Below are 10,266 nucleotides of genomic sequence, written 5' to 3'. Positions count from 1 at the left end.
TGAGATGTTTAGATCTTGAACTTGTTGAGGGTGAGCACTTGAAAATATTAAGGTGTTTATCTTCTAGAGTCTAATTTTGACAGCTGATAACTTGACCAAGCAAACCAAGAAGACAATTTAAGCACAAAATAACAGATAATAGGTGTGTATGATTACTGCACACTGATCAAGCAAAGTTATAGACCTGAAAAAGCCATGCAAATTAGCAGGTCTGGACTGATAAAAATAGAGACTCGTACGACAGATCATATAGCCTCAAATGACAAAAGATACAAGCCTATACGACAAACTGATATTTTTATGTGAAACAACAGAGGCTCGTACGACAATACTTTTTGAACCATATGATAAAATATATTACTCGTACGATAAACCTTACTAATGTATATGACCAAAGATAAATCCCATACGATAAATGATTAGCTCATATGACAGAGAACTTGACTCATACGACAGATAACAGAACAGGGATGAAAAGTGTTTGTTTGTTCGAATTTTGATCACTGAAGTTTAATGTTTTGCTTCTGTTTTCCAGTTTTAGATGTCTGAGTTTTCAATTTAGGGATGAATACACAGCAAACACGCGATATGATAAGTGACTCCAAGCATGATAAACCCTAAGGAATTTAGCTGAGAGAGAAAACCTTTGCTTGCAAAGTTAGGTACACACCCAATAGCTAATCAGAATACGCCCACTGAGTCTCACGCAATGGATTCTCAACACTACATTATCCAACTCCAAACGCTAATGGGGGCACGATATGAAAAGTATCTTGGGAGAGTTACTATCTCTCCTGCACAAAGATTATCCCTCTTTCAAAGGTGAATCAAGTAGCTTCTATTTTAACTTGGCACTAGTAAGGGATCTGTTCGGCGCTTCGGGGTATAATACTCAATTAAGAGGTCTCCCAGCCTTGAAAACCAAGGTTTGATATACCCGAAGGTACGAAGGAGAGCTATTCCCAAGCATTGTCGTTGACTTGATTTTCATCAAATCACATTTATTTTATAGTGGGTTGGATTACTTGGCGTCAGTCGTTCCCACTTAGGTTGTTCCCCTCTCACTAGTCGTAATGGCTTTAAGAGTTATTAGCTCCTCGGGATGACAGGCCTGCTAAAGATATGTACTAATGAAAGAAAATGATTAGTCTAGCTTTCTGATCACCTAAGAAAGGTGAGAGCATACTCACCTATCATCAAAAACACAAAATACATGATTGTTCATTCCTTTAGCAAAATCAAGTGTGCCTAGAAAGATTAAAGAAGACATAGAGTTTAGTTGCATTATTTTAGGCAACCTGCAAAATAGACGCATTAGTAGTCATGATGTGTTTTGAATTAGGTCTTTCGATTAGCGTATCTTTGACAATTGTTCTACAAAAAAAAGAGTTAGGCTACCAAAAATCTCACAAACAAGTCAGGGTTAGGATTAGTAGTAATCAATTAAAGCATCAAACCCTTAAAATGCAGTCAACTTTAAAATCATAGAAGCAGAGTCTCGTACGACACACTTTACCAACTCATACGAGTCAGGATGAGAGATAGTATGAGTCAGGATGAGAGATAGTACGACATTGAAATTTTACCAAAGGCTTGTATGAGTTAGGATATCTTGTCATTCCAACTCTCAAGTATGTCGTACTAGGCCAGAAAGGGACTCATACGACATTCTGATTCAGACCCGACAAAGATGAATGTTTGATGAAGCTTGAGAGGCCAAAAATGATAATTTCGGCTCCACAGTGGGCACCAAAAATGTTGTGCCTGTGAAGTGTATACCTGCAGCTGCAACACAAAACACTCAATAGATCATTACAAGCATGGTTAATAAATTTAAACTAAAGAAAGATAAAACCATAGCTAAGCGATCTATCGCCTCCTAGTGAATGTAAGTATGAATTTTACTCTCAGATCCGGTTAGGCAAATTCCAGTGACTTGACTGCACCTAGATGAAGGATTTAAATGATAAATGATGCATTTAAGCTAGCAATGATAATGATTAAGCTACATGATAAGCCAATTAAGCTAGAAATAAGCTAGATTTAAGCTAAAATTGATCATTATAACAATGCTAAAATGCTATATAACTATAATAACAATGCTTGAATGCAAATGAGATGGATTCGGGATGAATCAATCGGGGTCCTTTGTGCTCCAAATTGAGGTTTATTTATAGGATTTCCAAGGCTAGGGGTGAGGTGGCAAGAATCAACGGTCAAGATTAAGTCTGAAGATATCAATGGTGAAATTGGAGGAGGTTGGCAAAGAGGTTGGATGAAAGGGAACATTTGTCATCTCTATGGTGACAAGTGTCAAGAGGCTTCTAGAAGAGGTTGGATGAAAGGGAACATTTAGTGACAAGATGCACAAAGCTTTGCTCATGAGAGGGAAAAGTGTTCAAGGAAAGGGGACACGTGGTTAGATGGAATGGGTTAGGTTTAAGGAATGGTTAGGTTAGGTGGTTAAAAGTTAGGAGGCATGTGGGTAATTTGAATTTAAAAATTCAAATAATAGGAAAAGGCTAATTTATTTCAACAACTCATAAATTGATTTGTTTTAATTAATTAGAGGATTAGAAGAAATGAATCTGATGGGGAAGAATTAATTAATTTGAATTAATTAATCAAAGGGGATTATTGAAATGAACCTATTAAATAAATCCTTAGATTTATTAATAAGTAGATGAAAAGGGAGGATGGAGGATTTAATCAAATTGTTGATGAATACAATTTAATTGGGGAGGGAGATTAATTAAATAATTGCTTATTTAATTAATTATCTTCAGACCATTTTTAGGTGTATACAAAAACAATTAAATCAAAGCCATGTATTCATATGAAGTGAAAGTTATGAGTAGGTATATTGTGGGGCTCAAAATAATAAGGAATAACCATTGAGGAAGTTTGCAAGAAAGTCTGAGCCTGTGAACTTGGGCACCATTTAAAGGTGAGATTTGTAGCCCTTGCATGACATTGAAGATGGCAAAGACCATATGCATTTGAAAAACATCATCAAATTGATCGATAACATCATTTGATAATGTTAGATGTATCTCAACCTATTAGAGTCAGTGAAGTCAAATCTATAAACCTTCCCATTACCTCTATTTTTAATAAGGTACATAGCATTCCCCTAGGAAAAACTCTACCTTGGACCAACAAGTACTTCAAATGAAAGTTCAATGTATTTTAATTGAGCTAATTGCACTTAGGTACACTTAAAGTAAAGGTAGGCAACTACAACACTCAATTATTCAATATGCACCTACACTAGAAGAGGAACCACCCATCTATATCGATCCCAAATTATGAAGGGAACATACACACCAATAGTAAAAGCCTTCACAAATAATACTTTCAAAGATATAATAACAATCAGCCTATAAAATGAGAACATAACGATAAACCTTTGAAGTGCATTGAATAGCAAGGGGAAAGATGTAAATTTCATTAATAAACACTTTTGGATGAATTAAATTTTGCAAGATAAGAAAAAAGGTGATAACAACAAAAGTATGAAAAGGAGGATCAACTCTAATGATTCTCTTTGCACAAAAATTAAAGAGAAGGCATAATTAAGATTTTACTTTAACAGCTTTGACCAAGTGGCTGGCTAATCAATGTTTGCAACTTTGTCAAACATATGCCCAATAAAAAGTTTTTGATAAACACCCATAAAACTAAAACTGCAAGGATATAAAGAAAAAATCCAGTTGAATTATAGTTAGATTAAACATTTATTAACATTAAGAAAAAGCCAATTTGCATGAAATATTGTGTCTTGTTCCCAACATACATTCATATTTATTATTCCTTAGTCATGTGAACAATTGCCAATTGCTCGTAAAATGTGAAACTACTACTCGTGTGCACCAAATATTATTATTTATACACCAACATTCACATAATGATTTATAGAAAAAAGTTAATCCAACTTCAGTTTCGATTTTCACGTTATGGAGAGTGCAGCTTAAGTTTAATGATGTAATTCTTTTTTATGCTTTTCCAAATAAAAATAATAAAATTTAACGATGGTTTGGCGAATTGAAGAGAAGATGGATGGTACACTCAATCCATAGTGATAAAAGATTCATTACTCATGATCTAATTTGATTTTTATTAGGAAAGTAGAGATTAATCGGGTTCAGAAGAGGAACAAAACAAGGGTGCTCACCCCAAGCTTACAGAGAAAGTCACAACAGGGCACTCCCAACACACAGGCCCAAAAGACCGCAAGCAACACCAACCAAATTTGTTTGCAAAGAGAATCATTAGAACGAAACAGGGGTACTCACCCCAAGCTTCTTTCTACTTGTTTTATATATTTGACCTTCGCTTGTTTTATTTATAATATTAAGTTTTACATCATTTAAAATTTATATGGATTAATTTTGAGGTATGTATGAATGGATTTAAAATTAATTTAAGTATTAACTTTCTTGTTTCATTTTAATTTATTATTTTGAGAAAGTTTATTATATATTTGTGAAACATATTGTTATGTCATTACCATTTGAAGAATGAAGATCAAACTTATGATGCTCTAGATTGAACCTTAAGGCTTTCTATGCAATTTCTAATTATGAGAAAGTCATCATTGTGAAGGAATATAATTTCAAATAATGAAGAATTAATTATGCATGTTGTCAATAACATTACCCTGGCACTAATCCTAGAGATAAGTACTCTTATTTTTCACATTTGATTTTTAAATATATATTACATTTATCAATCCAATTGAATTTAGTTTAGGTTAGTTTGTGCTTATTGATTGTATTTGTTTAATTAGTCTGGATTTATTTATGTATTAGAATTACTTTCTCTACATAAATTAGTGATCTTAACATATCCTATTCCCTTGAGGCAAAATATTTCTTCATCATTAGAGTTTGAAAACGCAATTTTATAATTCCTCGTTTTCTATGTCAACTATGATTAGGCTTAATTTCGTTTTTCTTATTCATGGTCCATTGTTTAATTTCCTCTAGGGTTTAGCGTTCATTTAATCACTTGGTTTATCTCCAACCTTCCTATCTTTTAATCAACCTCTAGGGTTTTATTTTTAGAAAATATTCTATTTTGATTTTATCATTTCATTAAGATTTCCCAGGGTTTGGATTTGTCTAGATGAAAATTGGACCATAAAAAACAAGTTAAGCTATATTAAGCTATTTTACTCACAATTAAAATGCAACACTCATATTGAGAAATTTAAGAGCTCAAAAAAAAATTAAAAATAACAAATAATCTTGCTAGCACCAAACCGTGTTGTAATAGTCTATAGTCATTGTAATGGTTTGGGTTGAGACCAATTTATAGATTTTTGGCCTAAGGATTGGATGACTAGGATTAAAAGTAGATAACAAAGACTTAAATTGGTTGAGAGACTTTAGAAGGATGAGGAGAGAGCAAGTGCTCCCACTATATTGGTGGATGGGGAAGAGTCTGAGATTAAAGAGAAATATGTGGTGGAGAATCCCCTTGAAGAAAGTGGGGGGATGATATGGAAAATGGGTACTTTGGAGTACCCTTAAGGGATGGCAAAGTTCTTTCTCATGTGTTACATGGTAATGAGGCCCATGTTACAAGTACAAAGGGGTTATACGTGCAAAGGCAGACCTATGAACACATTTGACAACAATAAATACACAACAATAATGTTTGATAATTTTTGTAATGTCGAGTAGGATTATTAATATTGTAGTTGCATTTCTTGATTTTCTTGTATACATTAAGTATTATAATTGAATTATTGGTGAACATGATTGTGTGTCATAATATCACCGATTTTTTTTAACTCTAATTTAACAAATAGATTGATTCATTTATTGATTAATAAATTGTCTTATGAAAAAATAATAACATACTTTTCATTGACAAACCTTCCTAATTTACACCAAATACAAACAAATAATTGATAATAGAAAGAAGACTAATCTCAATCTTAAAAAAACAAAAAAAAATTGATAATAGAAAGAAGACTAATCTCAATCTTAAAAAAACAAAAACTATATTTTAATACGAACGCGTCTATTCTGGCTCCAAAACGATAGTACGGATTGACTAACATGCATGTTAGTCGCGCATTTTACACCATTGATTTTGCAATTAATGGCTGCGATTGACTACCCTGTCACTAACATGCTGTACGAAAGATCCGTTTTGAAGCCAGAATAGACACAGCCTTCTAATACACCTATTTTTAAATATTATTGTATATAAATAAAATAAAAAATAAAATACAATGTGTACTCTTAAAATCCAATAAACATTTATTTAGGGTGCCCCAAATTCGGAACTCGTGAGGCCTCAACGGGAGAACGCATACAACACCTAAGGGGTACATGTGACGAGGCAGAAATTTAACAATAATAAATATATGTTCGATTAATTGCCACGTGAGAGGCTCGTGAATAGACTTGGACCCAGGTTCGGAGACCCGTTGGAAGTGGTCTGATAAAATTATCAGAGATTCTACAGTTTTCTTAGTTGTTTTTGTTTTCTCTGCCATATTTAGCGGAAGAGGACAAATTTCTGGCACTAAATACAGTGTTCTAATTGAAGGCCTGGCTAATAAAAAATATTACTACAATCAGTAGGTTTAGCTAGCTTGCCATTCAAGGCAAATAAGAAAGAGTCTTGTGGAAGGAGGTACACTCATTTATTAATGGTGAACACCAGAATGGAAAAAGAATACAGCTGTTATTCAATGGACTGGCTCTGATGCACAACAAAACTAAGATTTTGTGTTCAGAGAAAAAATGATATTTTTCTTTTTGCTTCCTGCCACACAGACTGTCCTGCAGTATAACAGGATTTTCATGTACAAAAGGTAGAGTGTACTCTTTACTTGACAAAGAAGAAAGGAGGTAAAACATTCAGTGTCTTCTGTATAACATTATGTTGGTATGGGAGGTGGTGGTGTATAGGGGAAGAGCACCAGTAGTCGTTATAGTTAATTTTGCACATCCATGGATCTTAAATGGTACATCGGATTTTGATTTTTTTTTGTTGTTGTCTTTGTATGCAACTTAACTGCTTATAGCTATTGATATGGCTTTTGGGTAGTAACAATGCACGCTGTGGAATCAGTTATGCGCACAAAGATCAAAAAGTACACATTTCAAAGTGTCCCCTGATACCTAACTAAAGATGTTCCACTAACCGTCCACTCAAAATCGCCAGTATTTATGGACAAATGTCCGAGTAGTTTGGCACAAATGTTCTAATAGTGGTGCACAAATGAGTCAATTATGAACAAAAAATTATAACAAATGATCAGCTATTGGGAGGTCACTATGACAATAAGATGGCGGCTATTGTCACTATGACGACTATTGGTACTCTTCCCCTAATGAGATAACGTGAAATAATTTTGTTCATATTGAATTATAAAATATGATTTAAAATGTCAATACAAAAATTATTATACAATCTAATTTAAAAACATTTTTTTCAAATGTTAAAATCAATAAATTTTTTCGAGCTTGAATTACATACCAGACTTTTACATTTTTAGTATTGGAATTTTTTCGAGGGGCTTTGTATGAGTGTGGGAGAGAGAGGAGGTGTAGTTTTAGTTTTATGGGTGTTTATCAAAAACTTTTTATTGGGCAGGCTTCCTCCTCCATGCTTGGGAACGTTGACAAAGTTGCAAATATTGATTAGCCATCTACTTGGTCAAATGTGCTAAAGTAAAAGTTCATTATGCTTTCTCTTTAATTTTAGTGCAGAGAGTTGATCCTTTTCATGCTTTTGTTGTTATCTCCTTCTTTACTGTCTTGCACAGATTTTAATTCATCCAAAGTGTTTGTTAACGGAATTTCATCTTTGAAATGGTTGCTAGTGTGGCAATCCTTCTCTTTAATGATTTGAGATTTAAAAATAAATAAATTTTAAGAAATTTACCTTCATACAATTGTATTTAATTTTTTCTTTTTCTTTTATATTTTATATTAAAATCTTTCTTTATTCTACATTTGAACTTTTTAAATTATGTTGATAAGTATTTTTTTAGAAGAATATTTGATCTATTGTGCAGTATTGAAAGGAAAATTGGTAGTCTTTGTTATTTCTTAAATAAAGGATGATCATTGAAACAATCTAGGTTGCTAATACCAATAACAAGAATGGTTTGTTGAAATTGGATTTTTGAAAACTTGAATTAGGCAATGCCCTTTTTTTCCCTCTTACAAGATTTTGAGTTGACATGGTCTTTATCTACTCAACGTCAACTCAATAGTTCACAATACAAATTGTTCCAAATATATTATGGTTTTGATGACCTAGTGTCTAGTATCTTCCCTCAAACAAAAGGTTGTGGTTAATGTGCATTACTAGGTTATTGCATCCCACTATATGCCTTCTCATCTCTCTTATTTGGTTTGTTCTTCATTAGTTGTTATTCTTAAAGAGTTGATGAAATGCCTATTTCCTTGTACTTTCCAAATACTTAATGGACAATCCCTTAAATGATGGCGCTAATAGAAAACTTCTATCAAACACATATAGGCAACCCATTTTCCATGGTTCCCACTTAAAATATTGGCTTAACTTTTCTATGCGGTATACATGCACAATTCTCTCTTGCCCTTGAAGTTTAACAATCTTGTTGTTGTTGATGAAAATTTGCAGGGGTTCATTGTGTACTTAATAAGGTATGCTTGTCAGGTGCCCAAAAAATGAAACAAATACTACTTATGAGTGTCTTAAATTTTTTATGGCCTTTTTCCTCTTGATATGCAATGTTTGTCAAATGTTTATTGTCATGTTTTCATTTTGTAGGCCAATTGTTCTTAGATCTTTTAATGCATTGTTTGTGAAGGTTTCTATTATTAGTGTGTGTGTTCCCCTTTCTTGTGTTCCTTCCCTTCATTGTATGGGATCAAGAGAGATGGGTGGTTCCTCTTCTGACTTGCAGGTACATTATTACATAATTGAGTGTTATCGGTGCCCACCTTTGCATTAAGTGTACCTAATGCAACCACCTCAGTTAATGCAATGATCCCTCATCTAAAGTATTGGTTAATACAAGGCAAAGTATTTCTTAAACGTGTATTGTATACCTTTTAAAAAATAGAGGCAATGAGAAGGTTTATGGATTTGACTTCGTTAACTCTATTAGGGGTGAGATACATTTACTTAATTTGTTGGCTATCTTATAGATATGTTGAGCTTTAACATTAATGTCACATTTTTGGGTGGGCATGATAAAGTTGAGGGTAGGTAACTTTATGGATTATGTTTAAAGGAACATCCTTCTATTCTTATAGTAATGCAAGATTGTGCCATCTCATAAGATGGAAATGCCATTTGTATTGTAGTCTATACTAATTTTCAAATATATAAGTATCCTTAAAGAAGTAGCTAGTATGCCTCTAAAGGTTTTGTTGAAAATGTTATGACATAGTCTAGAGGGAACACTCACTCCAACAACAAGGGTGGTCCTATATTTCTTATACTTACATATCCACTCCCAACTTTGATAGTGTTGGTGATCTAAGTTGTAGATCCCAAATCCTTAAGTTTGGATAGTCTTCCAAGTGCCAACGGTGTTAAACCTCGGAAGAGTATCCACAAAACCTATATTCAGGTTTTTTAATTGATGACTAATTATTGAGGTGGGTGATATCTCCTTCACTTTTGATGAGTTGATAAACCAAATGGGGTTTCCCTATGGTGGTACAATAGATATGGCCATAGTCTAAGCACAACACTCACCTTGAGAAAAATCATACCCATTACACAATACACCCCTATTCTAGTTGACACTTCATGCCTATATGTTGTTTTGGGAAACTCGAGGTCAAGCATCTTATTAAAACATATGATCTAGCATATGAGTGTCTAGGAATGTGTTTTATGATAACCCCTTATGTTGTTATATACATTTAGACATGGCAATGAGAGCACACTAGAATGGATAAGACTAAAAATATATTTGTAATAATATGTTTTAAGTGTGTTGAGATGATGGGGCGATGAAGCTAGTAGTAAATAGGTACCTTTATCTAGCTAGGCATTAAAGTCTTTGGGTTCATACAAAATATCTAATAAATGAAACCAAAGGTATTATCTTAATCAATGTATCACAAAATATTATGCATTTCAAAATGCATAGGTAGTGTGGGCTCTACACATACATTTAAAAAAGAAATAAATGGTTGCAAAATATTAAGTGATTATACTTAGTAATCCATGATATTACCCATACATTTCTTTTGTTATGTTGAAAAGATACCTTACAAAGGATTTGCACAAATTTTG

Source organism: Cryptomeria japonica, chromosome 9, assembly GCF_030272615.1.
Source record: "Cryptomeria japonica chromosome 9, Sugi_1.0, whole genome shotgun sequence".
NCBI lineage: Eukaryota > Viridiplantae > Streptophyta > Pinopsida > Cupressales > Cupressaceae > Cryptomeria > Cryptomeria japonica.
Note: the sequence above shows the minus strand (reverse complement) of the source record.